The sequence below is a fragment of the Bombina bombina genome, chromosome 2, assembly GCF_027579735.1.
Source record: "Bombina bombina isolate aBomBom1 chromosome 2, aBomBom1.pri, whole genome shotgun sequence".
NCBI lineage: Eukaryota > Metazoa > Chordata > Amphibia > Anura > Bombinatoridae > Bombina > Bombina bombina.
In genome coordinates, this window is record NC_069500.1 from 19,547,529 (window position 1) to 19,571,912 (window position 24,384).

Genomic DNA, 24,384 nt, shown 5'->3' on the forward strand with positions numbered 1-24,384 from the left:
ATAGTAACCGGGACAATAGATGTGCAACAACTTAAAAAAAAACATAATCAAAAGGGTATTTTTGCACTTAAAAAACAACCACAGAAAAGGTCTTATGCAATTCACTAAAGTCTTTTAGCAGTAACAAAGTCCAATAGACACTGGTGTTTAAATTGAGCAGCAAAAGGTGAGATGACACAGAATACCTGATAGGCACAACTAGTTTAAATAAGGCTGTCACTGGTATGGTAGACACAGGTTTTTCAGCAGGCACAGGATACCCAGCGGGTACTGTTGGTGAGACTGTCATGGGGGATACCAGATAGGTACAGCAGACACCGCTGGTTTAACGAAGGCTGTCACTGGTATGGTAGACAGAGGTTTCTCTGCAGGCACAGGGTACCCAGTGGGTACTGTTGGTGGGACTGTCACTGGGGGGTACCAGATAGGTACAGCAGACACCGCTGGTTTAACGAAGGCTGTCACTGGTATGGTAGACAGAGGTTTCTCAGCAGGCACAGGATACCCAGTGGGTACTGTTGGTGGGACTGTCACTGGGGGGTACCAGATAGGTACAGCAGACACCGCTGGTTTAACGAAGGCTGTCACTGGTATGGTAGACAGAGGTTTCTCAGCAGGCACAGGATACCCAGTGGGTACTGTTAGTGAGACTGTCACAGGATACCAGATTGGTAAAGCAAGCACAGCTGGTTTAACCCCTTAGCGACCAAGGACATGTCAGGCACGTCCTCCAAAAACTGTCAGTTAAGGACCAAGGACGTGCCTGACATGTCCTCTGGGGTTTCAAGCACTGGAAGTGATGGTGATCGCTTTCAGGGTACTGCAGTGATGCCTCGATATTGAGGCATCCTGCAATATCATTTTTTAGCCACCGATGTGTGCGTGCCACATTTACATTATGTCAGGGTGCCAGGAATCAGACTGAGGCGAGAAGTGCAAAAATAATCACACCTTTATTAATAGCAAAAAATAATAAAAAGTCCACAAGTCAAATAACAAGCCAGGAGTCAAAACCAGAGCTGGTAGTCAGACGAGCCGAGTCAGGAGCCAAAGCGAATAGTCAGACGAGCCGGAATCAGGAACAAGGAAAACAGCAGAGTCAGGAACAAGCCAGGGATCAGGAACCAGGAAGGACGTTAGGCAGCCAGGTAATACACAGGAACTCTTACAAACAGGTCTGAGACAACGCAAAGGCAAAGCATACTGAACAGAGGCCCTTTAAATAATAAGTGATGACATCACAATTCTGAGACTGCATCCTGTCTCACACGGATGATGCACAGCAGTCTGACAGTAAAAGGAAGTGCAGAAAATGAGCAGCATCCCCCACAAAGCACCAAGAGAGGTGGGTAAAATGGGTACCAGCAGCACATGGCAAACAAAACAGGGAAAAAACCCTGACACATTAATAAATTGAAAAATGTATGGGAAGGAGGGAGAGGGAGGGGTGAATACATCTTGGGCAAGGGATCTGGATGGGGGGGTATTCAGGGGGGGCAGCTACACTACATTTTTTTGATCTATACAAAAAAGCACATTTTTTGGGGTACCCAAGATGGCATCAAATAGGTAGGGGGGTTAGAGAGCTGTATGGGGGGATCCAACACTGCAGAATCAATATAATTGTTTTTTATTATTTTTTTAATTTTTTTAAAAAAAAGCTTTTTATTTTAGTACTGGCAGACTTTCTGCCAGTACTTAAGATGGCAGTGACAATTGTGAGGTGGGGGAGGGAAGAAAGCTGTTTGAGGGGGTCATGGAGGGATCAGGGGGTGGTATGTGTCAGGTGGGAGGCTAATCTCTACACTAAAGCTAAAATTAACCCTACAAGCTACCTTATTAACCCTAACTGCTGGGCATTATACAAGTGTGGTGGGCAGCAGCATTTCATGGCCTTCTAATTACCAAAAAGCAACGCCAAAGCCATATATGTCTGCTATTTCCGAACAAAGAGGATCCCAGAGAAGCATTTGCAACCATTTGTGCCATAATTGCACAAACTGTTTGTAAATAATTTCAGTGAGAAACCTAAAGTTCGTGAAAAAGTTAACATTTGTATTTTATTTGATCGCATTTGGCGGTAAAATGGTTGCATGAAATACACCAAAATGGGCCTAGTTCAATACTTTGGGTTGTCTACTAAAAATATATACAGTACATGTGAAGTGTTATTCAGGGATTCCTGACAGATATCAGTGTTACAATGTAACTATGGTTAATTTTGTAATTAATTACTTGTACTTATTGCCCTATTGCTAAACTTTTTTGGTGGTTGTAGATGTGTAACAGATTTTGGGGGTCAAAGTTAGAACAAGTGTGTTTTTTTTTTTCATTTTTTCATCATATTTTATAAAAAAAAAAATATAATGAGTTATATGATATGATGAAAATAATGGTATCTTTAGAAAGTCAATTTAATGGCGAGAAAAACGGTATATAATATGTGTGGGTACAGTAAATGAGTAAGAAGAAAACTACATCTAATACAAACACAGCAGAAATGTAAAAATAGCCCTGGTCCTTAAGGGTAAGAAAATGGAAAAATGGTCTGGTAACTAAGGGGTTAACGAAGGTTGTCACTGGTATGGTAGACACAGGTTTCTCAGCAGGCACAGGATACCCAGTGGTTACTGTAGGTGAGACTGTCACGGGATACCAGATAGGTAGGTAGAGCAGGTACTGTTTAAGGAACTAGGTGAGCATACATAGGTGCAAGGTAAGTATGCTTGGTCTCAGGAGCAAGTTGGACATGAACAGGTATCAGGAAGTATGCTTAGGTCTCAGGAGCAAGGTGAGCATACACAAGTATCATATAAGTATGCTTTTATTCTCAGGAGCAAGGTGAGCATACACAGGAACCAGGTAAGTATGCTTTTGTCTCAGGTGAATAAAGTAAGAGGGCAATAACTCAGCCAAAAGTGATGGGCTGGTTGAGTTTTTATAGGAACTCTCGCACCTGAGTTCTCCATGTGAGAGTTCCTATAATTAGGATATGGCCCCTTTAAATTTAGGCAGCGAGCAGCAGAGATCCGCAGCTGAAGACAAGTAGAGGTCTCAGTGTTCGCTGAGACTGGGTCCCCCCGACCCGGTAAGGGTAAGTACCCTTATAGTGGCAAAGATGACCTGGCCTTAAAGGAAGAGGCCAAGGAGGGCATCTCGACCACTTCCTCATACCAGACTCTGTGAGACCAGGCTGGAGCAACTTCAAATGACTGATGAATTTTCTTGCCTGATCCTGGTAATCACTCTGGGAAGTGGTACCAAAGGAGGAAACACATAGGCAAGCTGGAAGGACCATGGAGCTATCACAGCATCTACAAACTCTGCCTGAGGATCCTTTGACCTTGCAAAGTATTTGGGGAGTTTATTGTTTAACAGAGAGGCCATCAGATCTACTTCTGGGAGATCCCAAAGATCTACAATCTAATTGAATACTTCTGGATATAGAGAACATTCCCCTGGATGAAGGAACTGTACGATTGAGAAAATCTGTTTCCCAATTCAAAACTCCTGTGATTTGAACTGCTGAAATTAGTCAGCAATTGGCCTCTGCCCAAGAGAGAATTAAAAAAAACTTCCCTCATAGCTAAGGGACTGTGAGTCCCCCCTTGATGGTTGATTTAAGCAACTGCTGTGACATTGTCTAAATAAAACCGGAGAAAAGATTGTCCCTTCAGTAAGGGCCAAGCTTGAAGAGTTCTGAAAATTGCACAAATTTCTAAAATGTTTATAGGCAACCTTGCCTCCCAAGGAGCCTAAACTCCCTGTGCTGTCAGAGACCAGTTAACAGCTCACCATCCTTAAAGACTTGCATCTGTAGTGATCACAGACCAAAGACGAGGAGAAGAAGACTATTGTAAAATAGGCTGATGATCGAGCTACCCAAAGAGAGACTGTCTTGATATCTAGAAAAATACAAAGCTGAAGAGGTCACATATAAAAACAAGCAAACGGAATAGCATTTGATGCTACAATCATAAAACATAAAATCTCCATACAATTAGCAATGGTGTGAAAAGGAAGAGACCGAAGATTTTGACAGGCTGAAACTAACTTCAACCTTCTTTGATCTGTTAGAGAAAGCCTCATGAAGACTGAATCTATTAGGAACCCCAGAAAAGTAACCTTTTGTCTGAGGAACTCTTTAGCAAATTGTTCCTCCAATCATGTTGAGGAAGAAACTGTCTGTTGATGTGAGATTCTGCTAAATGTAAAGATGGAGCTAGAACCAAGATATTGTCCAGGTAAGCAAACACAGGGGCAACCAGACATAGACATCTTGCTCAGTGTGCTTAGAGGGATATGGCTACACCTCACGGACGAGGCCTAATGAAGGCCGAAATGATTGTCTGGGGTTGCTGTGTTCCTTCTTCATAGAGGAATTGCCTGGGGGAGCCAATAACATGAGGCATCTTTGTGCAGCCACCAATCAGCCGCTACTGGGCCTATCTAGATATGAATCCTATCTAGATATGAATTATTTGTTATTACATTAGGAAAATATCAACTATAACATAAAAGCTTAATATGTGCAATTATGATTAAAAATAATATAAGTAGATAGGAACCAATAGGATAATATATGCAGTTATAATTATGACTGCTAATGATCCCAGACTGCTCCTTCCACACCACCAGGGGTGTCTGACTACATGTGAGTGAAACCATCACCTCCATTATTCTGATTTATATCTCTCAGTATTAGGCCATTTGGTGCTTTTGTCCTTCTCTATCCACTACAGATTTCTAATTGGAACAGGTCTAAACAGGCCAAAAAGTTTAGTCCTGCTCCAAAGTCCACATGAAGGTGCGGCCCCCAATCTAGATTCTCTGGTAGGGGGCAATTTAAGTCACTTTCAGGAGTCAGATTTTCGGAATGTTTTAGATTCCTGGGCTCTGATTATAATTTTTGAAGGCCCTTCAGAGGAAGGTTTCTTTTGTCAAATGTCCAGAAGAATCCTTTAAAAGCTCAGGCTTTTCTTCAATCAGTTCTTAATCTAGAATCCAAGGGAGTGATAGTTTATGTCCCTCTGCTGGATCAGGGAAAGGGATTTTATTCAAATCTCTTCATTGTTCCCACGAAGGATGGAACTTTCAGACCAGTTTTGGATCTAAAGGCTTTGAACAAGTTTGTCAGAGTTCCAACTTTGCATTTTATTCAGCAAGGGCAGTTTATGTCTACAAAAGATTTAATGGATGCTTATCTCCATGTACCAATTAACAAGGGTCACTTTCAGTTTCTGAGGTTTGCCTTTCTAGACAGTTTGTTGCTCTTCCATTTGGTCTGGCTACAGCTCCAAAAAATTCACAAAGGTTCTTGTGGGTTCTTTTGTCTGTCATCAAAGCTCAGGAAATAGCTGTGTTTGCTTACTTGGACAATATCTTGGTTCTAGCTCCATCTTTACATTTAGCAGAATCTCACATCAACAGACAGTTGTTTCTTCTAAAACATGGTTGGAGGAACAATTTGCTAAAGAGTTCCTCAGACAAAAGGTTACTTTTCTGGGGTTCCTGATAGATTCAGTCTCCATGAGGCTTTCTCAAACAGATCAAAGAAGGTTGAAGTTAGTTTCAGCCTGTCAAAATCTTCGGTATCTTCCTTTTCACACCATTGCTAATCGTATGGAGATTTTATGTCTTATGATTGTAGCATCAAATGCTATTTCGTTTGCTTGTTTTTATATGCGACCACTTCAGCTTTGTATGCTATAATAGTGGTGTATGGATCATACTCTGTTGTCTCAGAGGATTTTTCTAGATATCAAGACAGTCTCTGTTTGGGTAGCTCGATCATCAGCCTATTTTACAGGGGTCTTCTTCTGCTCTTCTTTGGTCTGTGATCACTACAGATGCAAGTCTTTAAGGATGGTGAGCTGTTAACTGGTCTCTGACAGCACAGGGAGTTTAGGCTCCTTGGGAGGCAAGGTTGCCTATAAACATTTTAGAAATTTGTGCAATTTTCAGAACTCTTCAAGCTTGGCCCTTACTGAAGGGACAATCTTTTCTCTGGTTTTATTTAGACAATGTCACAGCAGTTGCTTAAATCAACCATCAAGGGGGGACTCACAGTCCCTTAGCTATGAGGGAAGTTTTTTTTAATTCTCTCTTGGGCAGAGGCCAATTGCTGTCCAATTTCAGGAGTTCAAATCACAGGAGTTTTGAATTGGGAAACAAATTTTCTCAATCGTACAGTTCCTTCATCCAGGGGAATGTTCTCTATATCCAGAAGTATTCAATTAGATTGTAGATCTTTGGGATCTCCCAGAAGTAGATCTGATGGCCTCTTGGTTAAACAACAAACTCCCCAGGTACTTTGCAAGTCCAAGGGATCCTCAGGCAGTGTTTGTGGATGCTGTTATAGCTCCATGGTCCTTCCAGCTTGCCTATGTGTTTCCTCCTTTGGTACCACTCCCCAGAGTGATTACCAGGATCAGGCAAGAAAATTCATCAGTCATTTGAAGTTGCTCCAGCCTGGTCTCACAGAGTCTGGTATGAGGAAGTGGTCGAGATGCCCTCCTTGGCCTCTTCCTTTAAGGCCAGATCATCTTTGCCACTATAAGGGTACTTACCCTTACCGGGTCGGGGGGACCCAGTCTCAGCGAACACTGAGACCTCTACTTGTCTTCAGCTGCGGATCTCTGCTGCTCGCTGCCTAAATTTAAAGGGGCCATATCCTAATTATAGGAACTCTCACATGGAGAACTCAGGTGCGAGAGTTCCTATAAAAACTCAACCAGCCCATCACTTTTGGCTGAGTTATTGCCCTCTTACTTTATTCACCTGAGACAAAAGCATACTTACCTGGTTCCTGTGTATGCTCACCTTGCTCCTGAGAATAAAAGCATACTTATATGATACCTGTGTATGCTCACCTTGCTCCTGAGACCTAAGCATACTTCCTGATACCTGTTTATGTCCAACTTGCTCCTGAGACCAAGCATACTTACCTTGCACCTATGTATGCTCACCTAGTTCCTTAAACAGTACCTGCTCTACCTACCTATCTGGTATCCCGTGACAGTCTCACCTACAGTAACCACTGGGTATCCTGTGCCTGCTGAGAAACCTGTGTCTACCATACCAGTGACAACCTTCGTTAACCCCTTAGTTACCAGACCATTTTTCAATTTTCTTACCCTTAAGGACCAGGGCTATTTTTACATTTCTGCTGTGTTTGTATTAGATGTAGTTTTCTTCTTACTCATTTACTGTACCCACACATATTATATACCGTTTTTCTCGCCATTAAATTGACTTTCTAAAGATACCATTATTTTCATCATATCATATAACTCATTATAATTTTTTTTATAAAATATGATGAAAAAATGGAAAAAAAACAAACTTTTTCTAACTTTGACCCCCAAAATCTGTTACACATCTACAACCACCAAAAAAGTTTAGCAATAGGGCAATAAGTACCTGACATGTTATTATAGCTGAGTATAGGCGTAAGTGTGACCTGACATGTTATTATAGCTGAGTATAGGCGTAAGTGTGACCTGACATGTTATTATAGCTGAGTATAGGCATGCGTGAGACCTGACATGTTATTATAGCTGAGTATAGGCATGCGTGAGACCTGACATGTTATTATAGCTGAGTATAGGCATGCGTGAGACCTGACATGTTATTATAGCTAAGTATAGGCATGCGTGAGACCTGACATGTTATTATAGCTGAGTATAGGCATGCGTGAGACCTGACATGTTATTATAGCTGAGTATAGGCATGCGTGAGACCTGACATGTTATTATAGCTGAGTATAGGCATGCGTGAGACCTGACATGTTATTATAGCTGAGTATAGGCATGCGTGAGACCTGACATGTTATTATAGCTGAGTATAGGCTTAAGTGAGACCTGACATGTTATTATAGCTGAGTATAGGCGTGAGACCTGACATGTTATTATAGCTGAGTATAGGCGTAAGTGAGAGCTGACATGTTATTATAGCTGAGTATAGGCGTGAGACCTGACATGTTATTATAGCTGAGTATAGGCGTGAGACCTGACATGTTATTATAGCTGAGTATAGGCGTGAGACCTGACATGTTATTATAGCTGAGTATAGGCGTGAGACCTGACATGTTATTATAGCTGAGTATAGGCTTAAGTGAGACCTGACATATTATTATAGCTGAGTATAGGCGTGAGACCTGACATGTTATTATAGCTGAGTATAGGCGTGAGACCTGACATATTATTATAGCTGAGTATAGGCGTAAGTGAGACCTGACATGTTATTATAGCTGAGTATAGGCGTGAGACCTGACATGTTATTATAGCTGAGTATAGGCGTGAGACCTGACATGTTATTATAGCTGAGTATAGGCGTGAGACCTGACATATTATTATAGCTGAGTATAGGCGTGAGACCTGACATGTTATTATAGCTGAGTATAGGCGTGAGAGCTGACATGTTATTATACTGAGTATAGGCATAAGTGAGATCTGACATGTTATTATAACTGAGTATAGGCTTAAGTGAGACCTGACATATTATAGCTGAGTATAGGCGTAAGTGAGACCTGACATGTTATTATAGCTGAGTATAGGCATAAGTGAGACCTGACATGTTATTATAGCTGAGTATAGGCATAAGTGAGACCTGACATGTTATTATAGCTGAGTATAGGCATAAGTGAGACCTGACATGTTATTATAGCTGAGTATAGGCGTGAGACCTGACATGTTATTATAGCTGAGTATAGGCGTGAGACCTGACATGTTATTATAGCTGAGTATAGGCGTGAGACCTGACATGTTATTATAGCTGAGTATAGGCGTGAGACCTGACATGTTATTATAGCTGAGTATAGGCGTAAGTGAGACCTGACATGTTATTATAGCTGAGTATAGGCGTAAGTGAGACCTGACTTGTTATTATAGCTGAGTATAGGCGTGAGACCTGACATGTTATTATAGCTGAGTATAGGCGTGAGACCTGACATGTTATTATAGCTGAGTATAGGCGTAAGTGAGACCTGACTTGTTATTATAGCTGAGTATAGGCGTGAGACCTGACATGTTATTATAGCTGAGTATAGGCGTGAGACCTGACATGTTATTATAGCTGAGTATAGGCGTGAGACCTGACATGTTATTATAGCTGAGTATAGGCGTGAGACCTGACATGTTATTATAGCTGAGTATAGGCGTGAGACCTGACATGTTATTATAGCTGAGTATAGGCGTGAGACCTGACATGTTATTATAGCTGAGTATAGGCGTGAGACCTGACATGTTATTATAGCTGAGTATAGGCGTAAGTGAGACCTGACATGTTATTATAGCTGAGTATAGGCGTAAGTGAGACCTGACATGTTATTATAGCTGAGTATAGGCATAAGTGAGACCTGACATGTTATTATAGCTGAGTATAGGCGTGAGACCTGACATATTATTATAGCTGAGTATAGGCGTGAGACCTGACATGTTATTATAGCTGAGTATAGGCGTGAGACCTGACATATTATTATAGCTGAGTATAGGCGTGAGACCTGACATATTATTATAGCTGAGTATAGGCGTAAGTGAGACCTGACATGTTATTATAGCTGAGTATAGGCGTGAGACCTGACATATTATTATAGCTGAGTATAGGCGTGAGACCTGACATGTTATTATAGCTGAGTATAGGCGTGAGACCTGACATGTTATTATAGCTGAGTATAGGCGTGAGACCTGACATATTATTATAGCTGAGTATAGGCGTAAGTGAGACCTGACATGTTATTATAGCTGAGTATAGGCATAAGTGAGACCTGACATGTTATTATACTGAGTATAGGCTTAAGTGAGACCTGACATGTTATTATAGCTGAGTATAGGCGTGAGAGCTGACATGTTGTTATAGCCGAGTATGGGCTTAAGTGAGACCTGACATGTTATTATAGCTGAGTATAGGCGTAAGTGAGACCTGACATGTTATTATAGCTGAGTTTAGGCTTAAGTGAGACCTGACATGTTATTATAGCTGAGTATGGGCTTAAGTGAGACCTGACATGTTATTATAGCTGAGTATAGGCGTGAGACCTGACATGTTATTATAGCTGAGTATAGGCGTAAGTGAGACCTGACATGTTATTATTGCTGAGTATAGCCTTAAGTGAGACCTGACATGTTACTATAGCTGAGTATAAGCGTAAGTGAGACTTGACATGTTATTATAGCTGAGTATAGGCGTGAGACTTTACATGTTATTATAGCTGAGTATAGGCGTGAGACCTGACATGTTATTATAGCTGAGTATAGGCGTGAGACCTGACATGTTATTATAGCTGAGTATAGGCGTGAGACCTGACATGTTATTATAGCTGAGTATAGGCGTGAGACCTGACATGTTATTATAGCTGAGTATAGGCGTGAGACCTGACATGTTATTATAGCTGAGTATAGGCGTGAGACCTGACATGTTATTATAGCTGAGTATAGGCGTGAGACCTGACATGTTATTATAGCTGAGTATAGGCGTGAGACCTGACATGTTATTATAGCTGAGTATAGGCGTGAGACCTGACATGTTATTATAGCTGAGTATAGGCGTGAGACCTGACATGTTATTATAGCTGAGTATAGGCGTGAGACCTGACATGTTATTATAGCTGAGTATAGGCGTGAGACCTGACATGTTATTATAGCTGAGTATAGGCGTAAGTGAGAGCTGACATGTTATTATAGCTGAGTATAGGCATAAGTGAGACCTGACATGTTATTATAGCTGAGTATAGGCATAAGTGAGACCTGACATGTTATTATAGCTGAGTATAGGCGTAAGTGAGACCTGACATGTTATTATAGCTGAGTATAGGCGTAAGTGAGACCTGACATGTTATTATAGCTGAGTATAGGCTTAAGTGAGACCTGACATGTTATTATAGCTGAGTATAGGCAAAAGTGAGACCTGACATGTTATTATAGCTGAGTATAGGCATAAGTGAGACCTGACATGTTATTATACTGAGTATAGGCGTAAGTGAGACCTGACATGTTATTATAGCTGAGTATAGGCTTAAGTGAGACCTGACATATTATTATAGCCGAGTATAGGCGTAAGTGAGACCTGACATGTTATTATAGCCGAGTATAGGCGTAAGTGAGACCTGACATGTTATTATACTGAGTATAGGCGTGAGACCTGACATGTTATTATAGCTGAGTATAGGCTTAAGTGAGACCTGACATGTTATTATAGCTGAGTATAGGCTTAAGTGTGACCTGACATGTTATTATACTGAGTATAGGCGTGAGGCCTGACATGTTATTATAGCTGAGTATAGGCTTAAGTGAGACCTGACATATTATTATAGCTGAGTATAGGCGTAAGTGAGACCTGACATGTTATTATAGCCGAGTATAGGCGTAAGTGAGACCTGACATGTTATTATACTGAGTATAGGCGTGAGACCTGACATGTTATTATACTGAGTATAGGCGTGAGACCTGACATGTTATTATAGCTGAGTATAGGCATAAGTGACACCTGACATGTTATTATAGCTGAGTATAGGCGTAAGTGAGACCTGACATGTTATTATACTGAGTATAGGCGTAAGTGAGACCTGGCATGTTATTATAGCTGAGTATAGACATAAGTGAGACCTTACATGTTATTATAGCTGAGTATAGGCATAAGTGAGACCTGGCATGTTATTATACTGAGTATAGGCGTAAGTGAGACCTGACATGTTATTATACTGAGTATAGGCGTAAGTGAGACCTGACATGTTATTATACTGAGTATAGGCGTAAGTGAGACCTGGCATGTTATTATAGCTGAGTATAGACATAAGTGAGACCTGGCATGTTATTATAGCTGAGTATAGGCGTAAGTGAGACCTGACATGTTATTATACTGAGTATAGGCGTAAGTGAGACCTGACATGTTATTATAGCTGAGTATAGGCGTGAGACCTGACATGTTGTTATAGCTGAGTATAGGCGTAAGTGAGACCTGACATGTTATTATACTGAGTATAGGCGTAAGTGAGACCTGACATGTTATTATACTGAGTATAGGCGTGAGACCTGACATGTTATTATAGCTGAGTATAGGCGTAAGTGAGACCTGACATGTTATTATACTGAGTATAGGCGTGAGACCTGACATGTTATTATAGCTGAGTATAGGCGTAAGTGAGACCTGACATGTTATTATACTGAGTATAGGCGTAAGTGAGACCTGACATGTTATTATACTGAGTATAGGCGTAAGTGAGACCTGGCATGTTATTATAGCTGAGTATAGACATAAGTGAGACCTGGCATGTTATTATAGCTGAGTATAGGCATAAGTGAGACCTGACATGTTATTATAGCTGAGTATAGGCGTAAGTGAGACCTGACATGTTATTATACTGAGTATAGGCGTAAGTGAGACCTGACATGTTATTATAGCTGAGTATAGGCGTAAGTGAGACCTGACATGTTGTTATAGCTGAGTATAGGCGTAAGTGAGACCTGACATGTTGTTATAGCTGAGTATAGGCTTAAGTGAGACCTTACATGTTGTTATAGCTGAGTATAGGCTTAAGTGAGACCTTACATGTTGTTATAGCTGAGTATAGGCGTAAGTGAGACCTGACATGTTATTATAGCTGAGTATAGGCGTAAGTGAGACCTGACATGTTATTATAGCTGAGTATAGGCTTAAGTGAGACCTGACATATTATTATAGCTGAGTATAGGCGTGAGACCTGACATGTTATTATAGCTGAGTATAGGCGTGAGACCTGACATGTTATTATAGCTGAGTATAGGCGTGAGACCTGACATGTTATTATAGCTGAGTATAGGCGTGAGACCTGACATGTTATTATAGCTGAGTATAGGCGTGAGACCTGACATGTTATTATAGCTGAGTATAGGCGTGAGACCTGACATGTTATTATAGCTGAGTATAGGCGTGAGACCTGACATGTTATTATAGCTGAGTATAGGCGTGAGACCTGACATGTTATTATAGCTGAGTATAGGCTTAAGTGAGACCTGACATTTTATTATAGCTGAGTATAGGCTTAAGTGAGACCTCTATTTTATGCTTTGATCTCTGTAATGTGCGTCAGTACAGAACCTGGGTATGGATTGGGATGGGTGTGAGAGAGAGGCCGAATCAGTGATTTCCAGCTGTCTGTTAAGGGTCCAGCCCTTTAGGGAGAAGGAGAAGTCCGGTGTCTTAAATGACAACGTCTACAATACAAATGCATAGTTTACAATGATGTTGTTTTACTATAGGAGTGTCATTACATCATATCCTGCATCCCCTGACAGGCAGACACATAACCCTGACAGGCAGACACATAACCCTGACAGGCAGACACATAACCCTGACAGGCAGACACATAACCCTGACAGGCAGACACATAACCCTGACAGGCAGACACATAACCCTGACAGGCAGACACATAACTCTGACAGGCAGACACATAACCCTGACAGGCAGACACATAACTCTGACAGGCAGACACATAACCCTGACAGGCAGACACATAACCCTGACAGGCAGACACATAACTCTGACAGGCAGACACATAACCCTGACAGGCAGACACATAACCCTGACAGGCAGACACATAACCCTGACAGGCAGACACATAACTCTGACAGGCAGACACATAACCCTGACAGGCAGACACATAACCCTGACAGGCAGACACATAACCCTGACAGGCAGACACATAACCCTGACAGGCAGACACATAACTCTGACAGGCAGACACATAACCCTGACAGGCAGACACATAACTCTGACAGGCAGACACATAACTCTGACAGGCAGACACATAACCCTGACAGGCAGACACATAACCCTGACAGGCAGACACATAACTCTGACAGGCAGACACATAACCCTGACAGGCAGACACATAACTGACAGGCAGACACATAACTCTGACAGGCAGACACATAACTCTGACAGGCAGACACATAACCCTGACAGGCAGACACATAACCCTGACAGGCAGACACATAACCCTGACAGGCAGACACATAACCCTGACAGGCAGACACATAACCCTGACATGCAGACACATAACCCTGACATGCAGACACATAACTCTGACAGGCAGACACATAACCCTGACAGGCAGACACATAACCCTGACAGGCAGACACATAACCCTGACAGGCAGACACATAACCCTGACAGGCAGACACATAACTCTGACAGGCAGACACATAACTCTGACAGGCAGACACATAACTCTGACAGGCAGACACATAACCCTGACAGGCAGACACATAACTCTGACAGGCAGACACATAACCCTGACAGGCAGACACATAACTCTGACAGGCAGACACATAACCCTGACAGGCAGACACATAACTCTGACAGGCAGACACATAACTCTGACAGGCAGACACATAACCCTGACAGGCAGACACATAACCCTGACAGGCAGACACATAACTGACAGGCAGACACATAACTGACAGGCAGACACATAACCCTGACAGGCAGACACATAACTCTGACAGGCAGACACATAACCCTGACAGGCAGACACATAACCCTGACAGGCAGACACATAACCCTGACAGGCAGACACATAACCCTGACAGGCAGACACATAACCCTGACAGGCAGACACATAACCCTGACAGGCAGACACAAAACCCTGACAGGCAGACACATAACCCTGACAGGCAGACACATAACCCTGACAGGCAGACACATAACCCTGACAGGCAGACACATAACCCTGACAGGCAGACACATAACCCTGACAGGCAGACACATAACCCTGACAGGCAGACACATAACCCTGACAGGCAGACACATAACTCTGACAGGCAGACACATAACTCTGACAGGCAGACACATAACCCTGACAGGCAGACACATAACCCTGACAGGCAGACACATAACCCTGACAGGCAGACACATAACCCTGACAGGCAGACACATAACTCTGACAGGCAGACACATAACCCTGACAGGCAGACACATAACCCTGACAGGCAGACACATAACCCTGACAGGCAGACACATAACCCTGACAGGCAAACACATAACCCTGACAGGCAGACACATAACCCTGACAGGCAGACACATAACCCTGACAGGCAGACACATAACTCTGACAGGCAGACACATAACCCTGACAGGCAGACACATAACCCTGACAGGCAGACACATAACCCTGACAGGCAGACACATAACTCTGACAGGCAGACACATAACTCTGACAGGCAGACACATAACCCTGACAGGCAGACACATAACCCTGACAGGCAGACACATAACCCTGACAGGCAGACACATAACTCTGACAGGCAGACACATAACCCTGACAAGCAGACACATAACCCCACCAATGTACCCAAACTCCCTTAACCAAACATGGAATAGCTACTCAATGTTCAGCTATCACCTGGTTCAATGATTAGTAAGGTGCGCGTGCCACATAAGTGATCGTATTCTCATGAGCTGTTGTAGTTTGTGCCTCTAGCGCATGCGCAGTGAGCACTACAACAAACCTCCACCAGCTGACAAACGGCCACGGAAGTGACGAGGTATACACATTCCTACGGAGTAGACGGTGTTCTGTGAAGGAACCGAGCTTTGTAGGTGACACGCAGGAACGTAACAAGTAATTTTCAGTTTGTAATACTGTAATTGTAACCTATCAGGGGAGTTAACTCCATCACTATAGCAACAACCCGGCATCACGTGACAACACCTCACCGGAACCATGTGATCCGTTGTCGTAGTAACAAGCTACACGCTACCCCACGGCTTTGCGGTTATCATAGTTACGATGTATAAACTTCCGGTCTCTGATACAGCTTAGTGACAGCAGGTGACTATTATTATAAGGATTGTGCGTTTTTCTAATTATTCTGGTATACCGAGACAGCGGTGCGTATATACAGGTAACTATATATGTGTGACTATAGACAGCAATGTGTATATACAGGTAACTATATATGTGTGACTATAGAGAGAGCAGTGTGTATATACAGGTAACTATATATGTGTGACTATAGAGAGAGCAGTGTGTATATACAGGTAACTATATATGTGTGACTATAGAGACAGCAGTGTGTATATACAGGTAACTATATATGTGTGACTATAGAGAGAGCAGTGTGTATATACAGGTAACTATATATGTGTGACTATAGAGACAGCAGTGTGTATATACAGGTAACTATATATGTGTGACTATAGAGAGAGCAGTGTGTATATACAGGTAACTATATATGTGTGACTATAGAGAGAGCAGTGTGTATATACAGGTAACTATATATGTGTGATTATAGAGAGAGGCAGCAGTGTGTATATACAGGTTACTATATATGTGTGACTATAGAGAGAGCAGTGTGTATATACAGGTAACTATATATGTGTGACTATAGAGACAGCAGTGTGTATATACAGGTAACTATATATGTGTGACTATAGACAGCAATGTGTATATACAGGTAACTATATATGTGTGACTATAGAGAGAGCAGTGTGTATATACAGGTAACTATATATGTGTGACTATAGACAGCAGTGTGTATATACAGGTAACTATATATGTGTGACTATAGACAGCAGTGTGTATATACAGGTAACTATATATGTGTGACTATAGACAGCAGTGTGTATATACAGGTAACTATATATGTGTGACTATAGAGAGAGCAGTGTGTATATACAGGTAACTATATATGTGTGACTATAGACAGCAATGTGTATATACAGGTAACTATATATGTGTGACTATAGACAGCAATGTGTATATACAGGTAACTATATATGTGTGACTATAGACAGCAATGTGTATATACAGGTAACTATATATGTGTGACTATAGACAGCAATGTGTATATACAGGTAACTATATATGTGTGACTATAGACAGCAATGTGTATATACAGGTAACTATATATGTGTGACTATAGACAGCAGTGTGTATATACAGGTAACTATATATGTGTGATTATAGAGAGAGACAGCAGTGTGTATATACAGGTAACTATATATGTGTGACTATAGAGAGAGCAGTGCGTATATACAGGTTACTATATATGTGTGACTATAGAGAGAGCAGTGTGTATATACAGGTAACTATATATGTGTGACTATAGAGAGAGAGCAGTGTGTATATACAGGTAACTATATATGTGTGACTATAGAGAGAGCAGTGTGTATATACAGGTAACTATATATGTGTGACTATAGAGAGAGCAGTGTGTATATACAGGTAACTATATATGTGTGACTATAGACAGCATTGTGTATATACAGGTAACTATATATGTGTGACTATAGACAGAGAGCGAGCAGTGTGTATATACAGGTAACTATATATGTGTGACTATAGAGAGAGCAGTGTGTATATACAGGTAACTATATATGTGTGACTATAGAGAGAGACAGCAGAATGTATATACAGGTAACTATATATGTGTGACTATAGAGAGACAGCAGTGTGTATATACAGGTAACTATGTATGTGTGACTATAGACAGCAATGTGTATATACAGGTAACTATATATGTGTGACTATAGAGAGAGCAGTGTGTATATACAGGTAACTATATATGTGTGACTATAGAGAGAGACAGCAGTGTGTATATACAGGTAACTATATATGTGTGACTATAGAGAGAGCAGTGTGTATATACAGGTAACTATATATGTGTGACTATAGACAGCAATGTGTATATACAGGTAACTATATATGTGTGACTATAGACAGCAATGTGTATATACAGGTAGCTATATATGTGTGACTATAGAGAGAGCAGTGTGTATATACAGGTAACTATATATGTGTGACTATAGAGAGAGACAGCAGTGTGTATATACAGGTAACTATATATGTGTGACTATAGAGAGAGCAGTGTGTATATACAGGTAACTATATATGTGTGACTATAGAGAGATCAGTGTGTATATACAGGTAACTATATATGTGTGACTATAGAGAGAGCAGTGTGTATATACAGGTAACTATATATGTGTGACTATAGAGAGACAGCAGTGTGTATATACAGGTTACTATATATGTGTGACTATAGAGAGAGCAGTGTGTATATACAGGTAACTATATATGTGTGACTATAGAGAGATCAGTGTGTATATACAGGTAACTATATATGTGTGACTATAGAGAGATCAGTGTGTATATACAGGTAACTATATATGTGTGACTATAGAGAGAGCAGTGTGTATATACAGGTAACTATATATGTGTGACTATAGAGAGATCAGTGTGTATATACAGGTAACTATATGTGTGTGACTATAGAGAGATCAGTGTGTATATACAGGTAACTATATATGTGTGACTATAGACAGCAATGTGTATATACAGGTAACTATATATGTGTGACTATAGAGAGAGACAGCAGTGTGTATATACAGGTTACTATATATGTGTGACTATAGAGAGATCAGTGTGTATATACAGGTAACTATATGTGTGTGACTATAGAGAGAGCAGTGCGTATATACAGGTAACTATATATGTGTGACTATAGAGAGAGCAGTGTGTATATACAGGTAACTATATATGTGTGACTATAGAGAGAGCAGTTTGTATATACAGGTAACTATATATGTGTGATTATAGAGAGAGACAGCAGTTTGTATATACAGGTAACAATATATGTGTGACTATAGAGAGACAGCAGAATGTATATACAGGTAACAATATATGTGTGACTATAGAGAGAGCAGTGTGTATATACAGGTAACTATATATGTGTGATTATAGAGAGAGACAGCAGTGTGTATATACAGGTTACTATATATGTGTGACTATAGAGAGAGCAGTGTGTATATACAGGTAACTATATATGTGTGATTATAGAGAGAGACAGCAGTGTGTATATACAGGTTACTATATATGTGTGACTATAGAGAGAGCAGTTTGTATATACAGGTAACTATATATGTGTGATTATAGAGAGAGACAGCAGTGTGTATATACAGGTTACTATATATGTGTGACTATCGAGAGAGCAGTGTGTATATACAGGTAACTATATATGTGTGACTATAGAGAGAGAGCAGTGTGTATATACAGGTAACTATATATGTGTGACTATAGAGAGAGCAGTGTGTATATACAGGTAACTATATATGTGTGACTATAGAGAGAGACAGCAGTGCGTATATACAGGTAACTATATATGTGTGACTATAGACAGCAATGTGTATATACAGGTAACTATATATGTGTGACTATAGACAGCAGTGTGTATATACAGTTAACTATATATGTGTGATTATAGAGAGAGACAGCAGTGTGTATATACAGGTTACTATATATGTGTGACTATAGAGAGAGACAGCAGTGTGTATATACAGGTAACTATATATGTGTGACTATAGACAGCAGTGTGTATATACAGTTAACTATATATGTGTGATTATAGAGAGAGACAGCAGTGTGTATATACAGGTTACTATATATGTGTGACTATAGAGAGAGCAGTGTGTATATACAGGTAACTATATATGTGTGACTATAGAGAGAGAGCAGTGTGTATATACAGGTAACTATATATGTGTGACTATAGAGAGAGCAGTGTGTATATACAGGTAACTATATATGTGTGACTATAGAGAGAGCAGTGTGTATATACAGGTAACTATATATGTGTGACTATAGACAGCAATGTGTATATACAGGTAACTATGTATGTGTGACTATAGAGAGAGCAGTGTGTATATACAGGTAACTATATATGTGTGACTATAGAGAGAGCAGTGTGTATATACAGGTAACTATATATGTGTGACTATAGAGAGAGCAGTGTGTATATACAGGTAATTATGTATGTGTGACTATAGAGAGAGCAGTGTGTATATACAGGTAACTATATATGTGTGACTATAGACAGCAATGTGTATATACAGGTAACTATATATGTGTGACTATAGACAGCAGTGTGTATATACAGGTAACTATATATGTGTGACTATAGAGAGAGCAGTGTGTATATACAGGTAACTATATATGTGTGACTATAGAGAGAGCAGTTTGTATATACAGGTAACTATATATGTGTGATTATAGAGAGAGACAGCAATGTGTATATACAGGTTACTATATATGTGTGACTATAGAGAGAGCAGTGTGTATATACAGGTAACTATATATGTGTGACTATAGAGAGAGAGCAGTGTGTATATACAGGTAACTATATATGTGTGACTATAGAGAGAGCAGTGTGTATATACAGGTAACTATATATGTGTGACTATAGAGAGAGAGCAGTGTGTATATACAGGTAACTATATATGTGTGACTATAGACAGCAATGTGTATATACAGGTAACTATATATGTGTGACTATAGAGAGAGACAGCAGTGTGTATATACAGGTAACTATATATGTGTGACTATAGACAGCAATGTGTATATACAGGTAACTATATATGTGTGACTATAGACAGCAATGTGTATATACAGGTAACTATATATGTGTGACTATAGACAGCAGTGTGTATATACAGGTAACTATATATGTGTGACTATAGACAGCAATGTGTATATACAGGTAACTATATATGTGTGACTATAGACAGCAGTGTGTATATACAGGTAACTATATATGTGTGACTATAGACAGCAGTGTGTATATACAGGTAACTATATATGTGTGACTATAGACAGCAATGTGTATATACAGGTAACTATATATGTGTGATTATAGAGAGAGAGAGCAGTGTGTATATACAGGTAACTATATATGTGTGACTATAGACAGCAATGTGTATATACAGGTAACTATATATGTGTGACTATAGACAGCAATGTGTATATACAGGTAACTATATATGTGTGACTATAGACAGCAATGTGTATATACAGGTAACTATATATGTGTGATTATAGAGAGAGACAGCAGTGTGTATATACAGGTAACTATATATGTGTGACTATAGAGAGACAGCAGTGTGTATATACAGCTAACTATATATGTGTGACTATAGACAGCAGTGTGTATATACAGGTAACTATATATGTGTGACTATAGAGAGAGCAGTGTGTATATACAGGTAACTATATATGTGTGACTATAGATAGCAATGTGTATATACAGGTAACTATATATGTGTGACTATAGACAGCAATGTGTATATACAGGTAACTATATATGTGTGACTATAGAGAGAGCAGTGTGTATATACAGGTAACTATATATGTGTGACTATAGACAGCAGTGTGTATATACAGGTAACTATATATGTGTGACTATAGAGAGACAGCAGTGTGTATATACAGGTAACTATATATGTGTGACTATAGAGAGAGCAGTGTGTATATACAGGTAACTATATATGTGTGACTATAGACAGCAGTGTGTATATACAGGTAACTATATATGTGTGACTATAGAGAGACAGCAGTGTGTATATACAGGTAACTATATATGTGTGACTATAGAGAGACAGCAGTGTGTATATACAGGTAACTATATATGTGTGACTATAGAGAGACAGCAGTGTGTATATACAGGTAACTATATATGTGTGATTATAGAGAGAGACAGCAGTGTGTATATACAGGTAACTATATATGTGTGATTATAGAGAGAGACAGCAGTGTGTATATACAGGTAACTATATATGTGTGACTATAGAGAGACAGCAGTGTGTATATACAGCTAACTATATATGTGTGACTATAGACAGCAGTGTGTATATACAGGTAACTATATATGTGTGACTATAGAGAGAGCAGTGTGTATATACAGGTAACTATATATGTGTGACTATAGACAGCAATGTGTATATACAGGTAGCTATATATGTGTGACTATAGACAGCAGTGTGTATATACAGGTAACTATATATGTGTGACTATAGAGAGACAGCAGTGTGTATATACAGGTAACTATATATGTGTGACTATAGACAGCAATGTGTATATACAGGTAACTATATATGTGTGACTATAGACAGCAGTGTGTATATACAGGTAACTATATATGTGTGACTATAGACAGCAGTGTGTATATACAGGTAACTATATATGTGTGACTATAGACAGCAATGTGTATATACATGTAACTATATATGTGTGACTATAGACAGCAATGTGTATATACATGTAACTATATATGTGTGACTATAGAGAGAGACAGCGGTGCGTATATACAGGTAACTATATATGTGTGACTATAGACAGCAGTGTGTATATACAGGTAACTATATATGTGTGACTATAGACAGCAATGTGTATATACATGTAACTATATATGTGTGACTATAGAGAGACAGCAGTGTGTATATACAGGTAACTATATATGTGTGACTATAGAGAGACAGCAGTGTGTATATACAGGTAACTATATATGTGTGACTATAGAGAGAGCAGTGCATATATACAGGTAATTATATATGTGTGACTATAGACAGCAATGTGTATATACAGGTAACTATGTATGTGTGACTATAGAGAGAGAGCAGTGTGTATATACAGGTAACTATATATGTGTGACTATAGAGAGAGAGCAGTGTGTATATACAGGTAACTATATATGTGTGACTATAGAGAGAGAGCAGTGTGTATATACAGGTAACTATGTATGTGTGACTATAGAGAGAGAGCAGTGTGTATATACAGGTAACTATATATGTGTGACTATAGAGAGAGAGCAGTGTGTATATACAGGTAACTATATATGTGTGACTATAGAGAGAGCAGTGTGTATATACAGGTAACTATGTATGTGTGACTATAGAGACAGCAGTGTGTATATACAGGTAACTATATATGTGTGACTATAAAATAAAAGAAGAGATCCCAGGCGCCTACCCTAAGGAGGCTAGGTTTTAGTGAAATTAGAGAGATTAGTTGGTCTAAAATGTGTTTTAATACATAGATAAGATAATTTAAAACTTGAATAGATGCAGATGAATTAAAATAACTTGAATAGATGCAGATAAATTAAAACAAATATGAACACATTGAATACAAAAACTTCATGGATCCATGATAAATTACATAAATTGCATATAAAATCTCTAAAAAAAAGGGTAATAAAATCAAGAATAAGAAGTGGATAAAGTCTTAGGTAATTATGTGCGGTATAGCAGCAAGGTCTTCCACATATAAAATCCAAAACAATTGCAAACAATCCTAGTAAAATATTTCAGGTGAGGCGGTGTGAAAATCAAAGTGGAAAAAAACTGCAATAAAAAATCCCAAAAAATAGAAGATATAAAAATGCCTTTTCAATGTTAAAGTAGGAATATGGGAAGTCTCTAGTCCTATTTCAATAATATAATCCAGTGACTGAGGGGCTCGAAAAGCCAGTGATGAAAAATAATGTCTAAAAATGTGCAAATGTCACAAAGAAATAACAGAAAATAATGTTGCAGCAATCCAAAAAATAGTGAAAAATGTTTTTAAAAATATATTGAACAAAGTTTTGTGATGATAATACTCCTAATGTTCTTCAAACGTGTATAACTTCAAATTAAATCTTCAGATCAGATGTGAAAAAATACTTAATAAAAATAAAACAAAAACTCACGAACAATGACCTGTGAAAAAAACAGAAAACACAATATAGTGTAGAGGTTCTAGAAATGTAGCAAATAATAGAATAAGGCTTACCAGTGCTGGTCAACGCGTTTCGGCCTGTATAAGGCCTTTATCAAGACTGGTTTGGAATGGCAAATGGTAGCCTTATATAGGGAGCTTGACCGGATGTAGTTTAATATCCACTTCCGGTTTGGCGAAATTAATTGTTTTAGCCAAATGAATTTAAATCTTAATCTTATTGTGTATGGTTAGGTGCATGGTTTCCCCAACCTAATGCTTAAAATCAAATGCTTTTCTTTTCAATTTTAGCCTTTAATACTCCTTCCTAGTCCCTCCGTGAGTGCCATGACGTCACTTCCGGTCTAGGTAATTTATGTGATCGGCCGGTATCGATCTAGGGATCAAATAGTGTAGTCTAATTTCAGTTGGTAATTTAAAAGTTAGGGCGGATTTTTTCTTAAATGGTACTGTTTCAGTACCTTGCTATTTCTATTTACAATTTTCAACTAGGTCCGTAAACAGACCGACCTGATTGGTCGTGACGTCACGGCCTCGAGTAAGCGCCTTGGATTGGCTCTAAAAGGTGTGTGTCTGTTGTCCTATTTTCCAATAGGTGTATAATCGGAATGTGTTGATTGGATCTAAAAGGTGTGTGTCAGTTATCCTGCTCTCTGATAGGTGTATAGTCGGACTGTGTTGATAGTCTTATTTGTAGGTGTGTAGGTGCCTGGTCTTTCTGATTGGGTATAGAGAATTATATCTTATCGTTGTGAACCCTGTACCTATTTTTTGTATTATATAGTGTAACATAATCTTTTATTTTTCAAATAAAGATCTTTATGTATAGAGTGTCAAATTGCGGCTGTATGATTGCC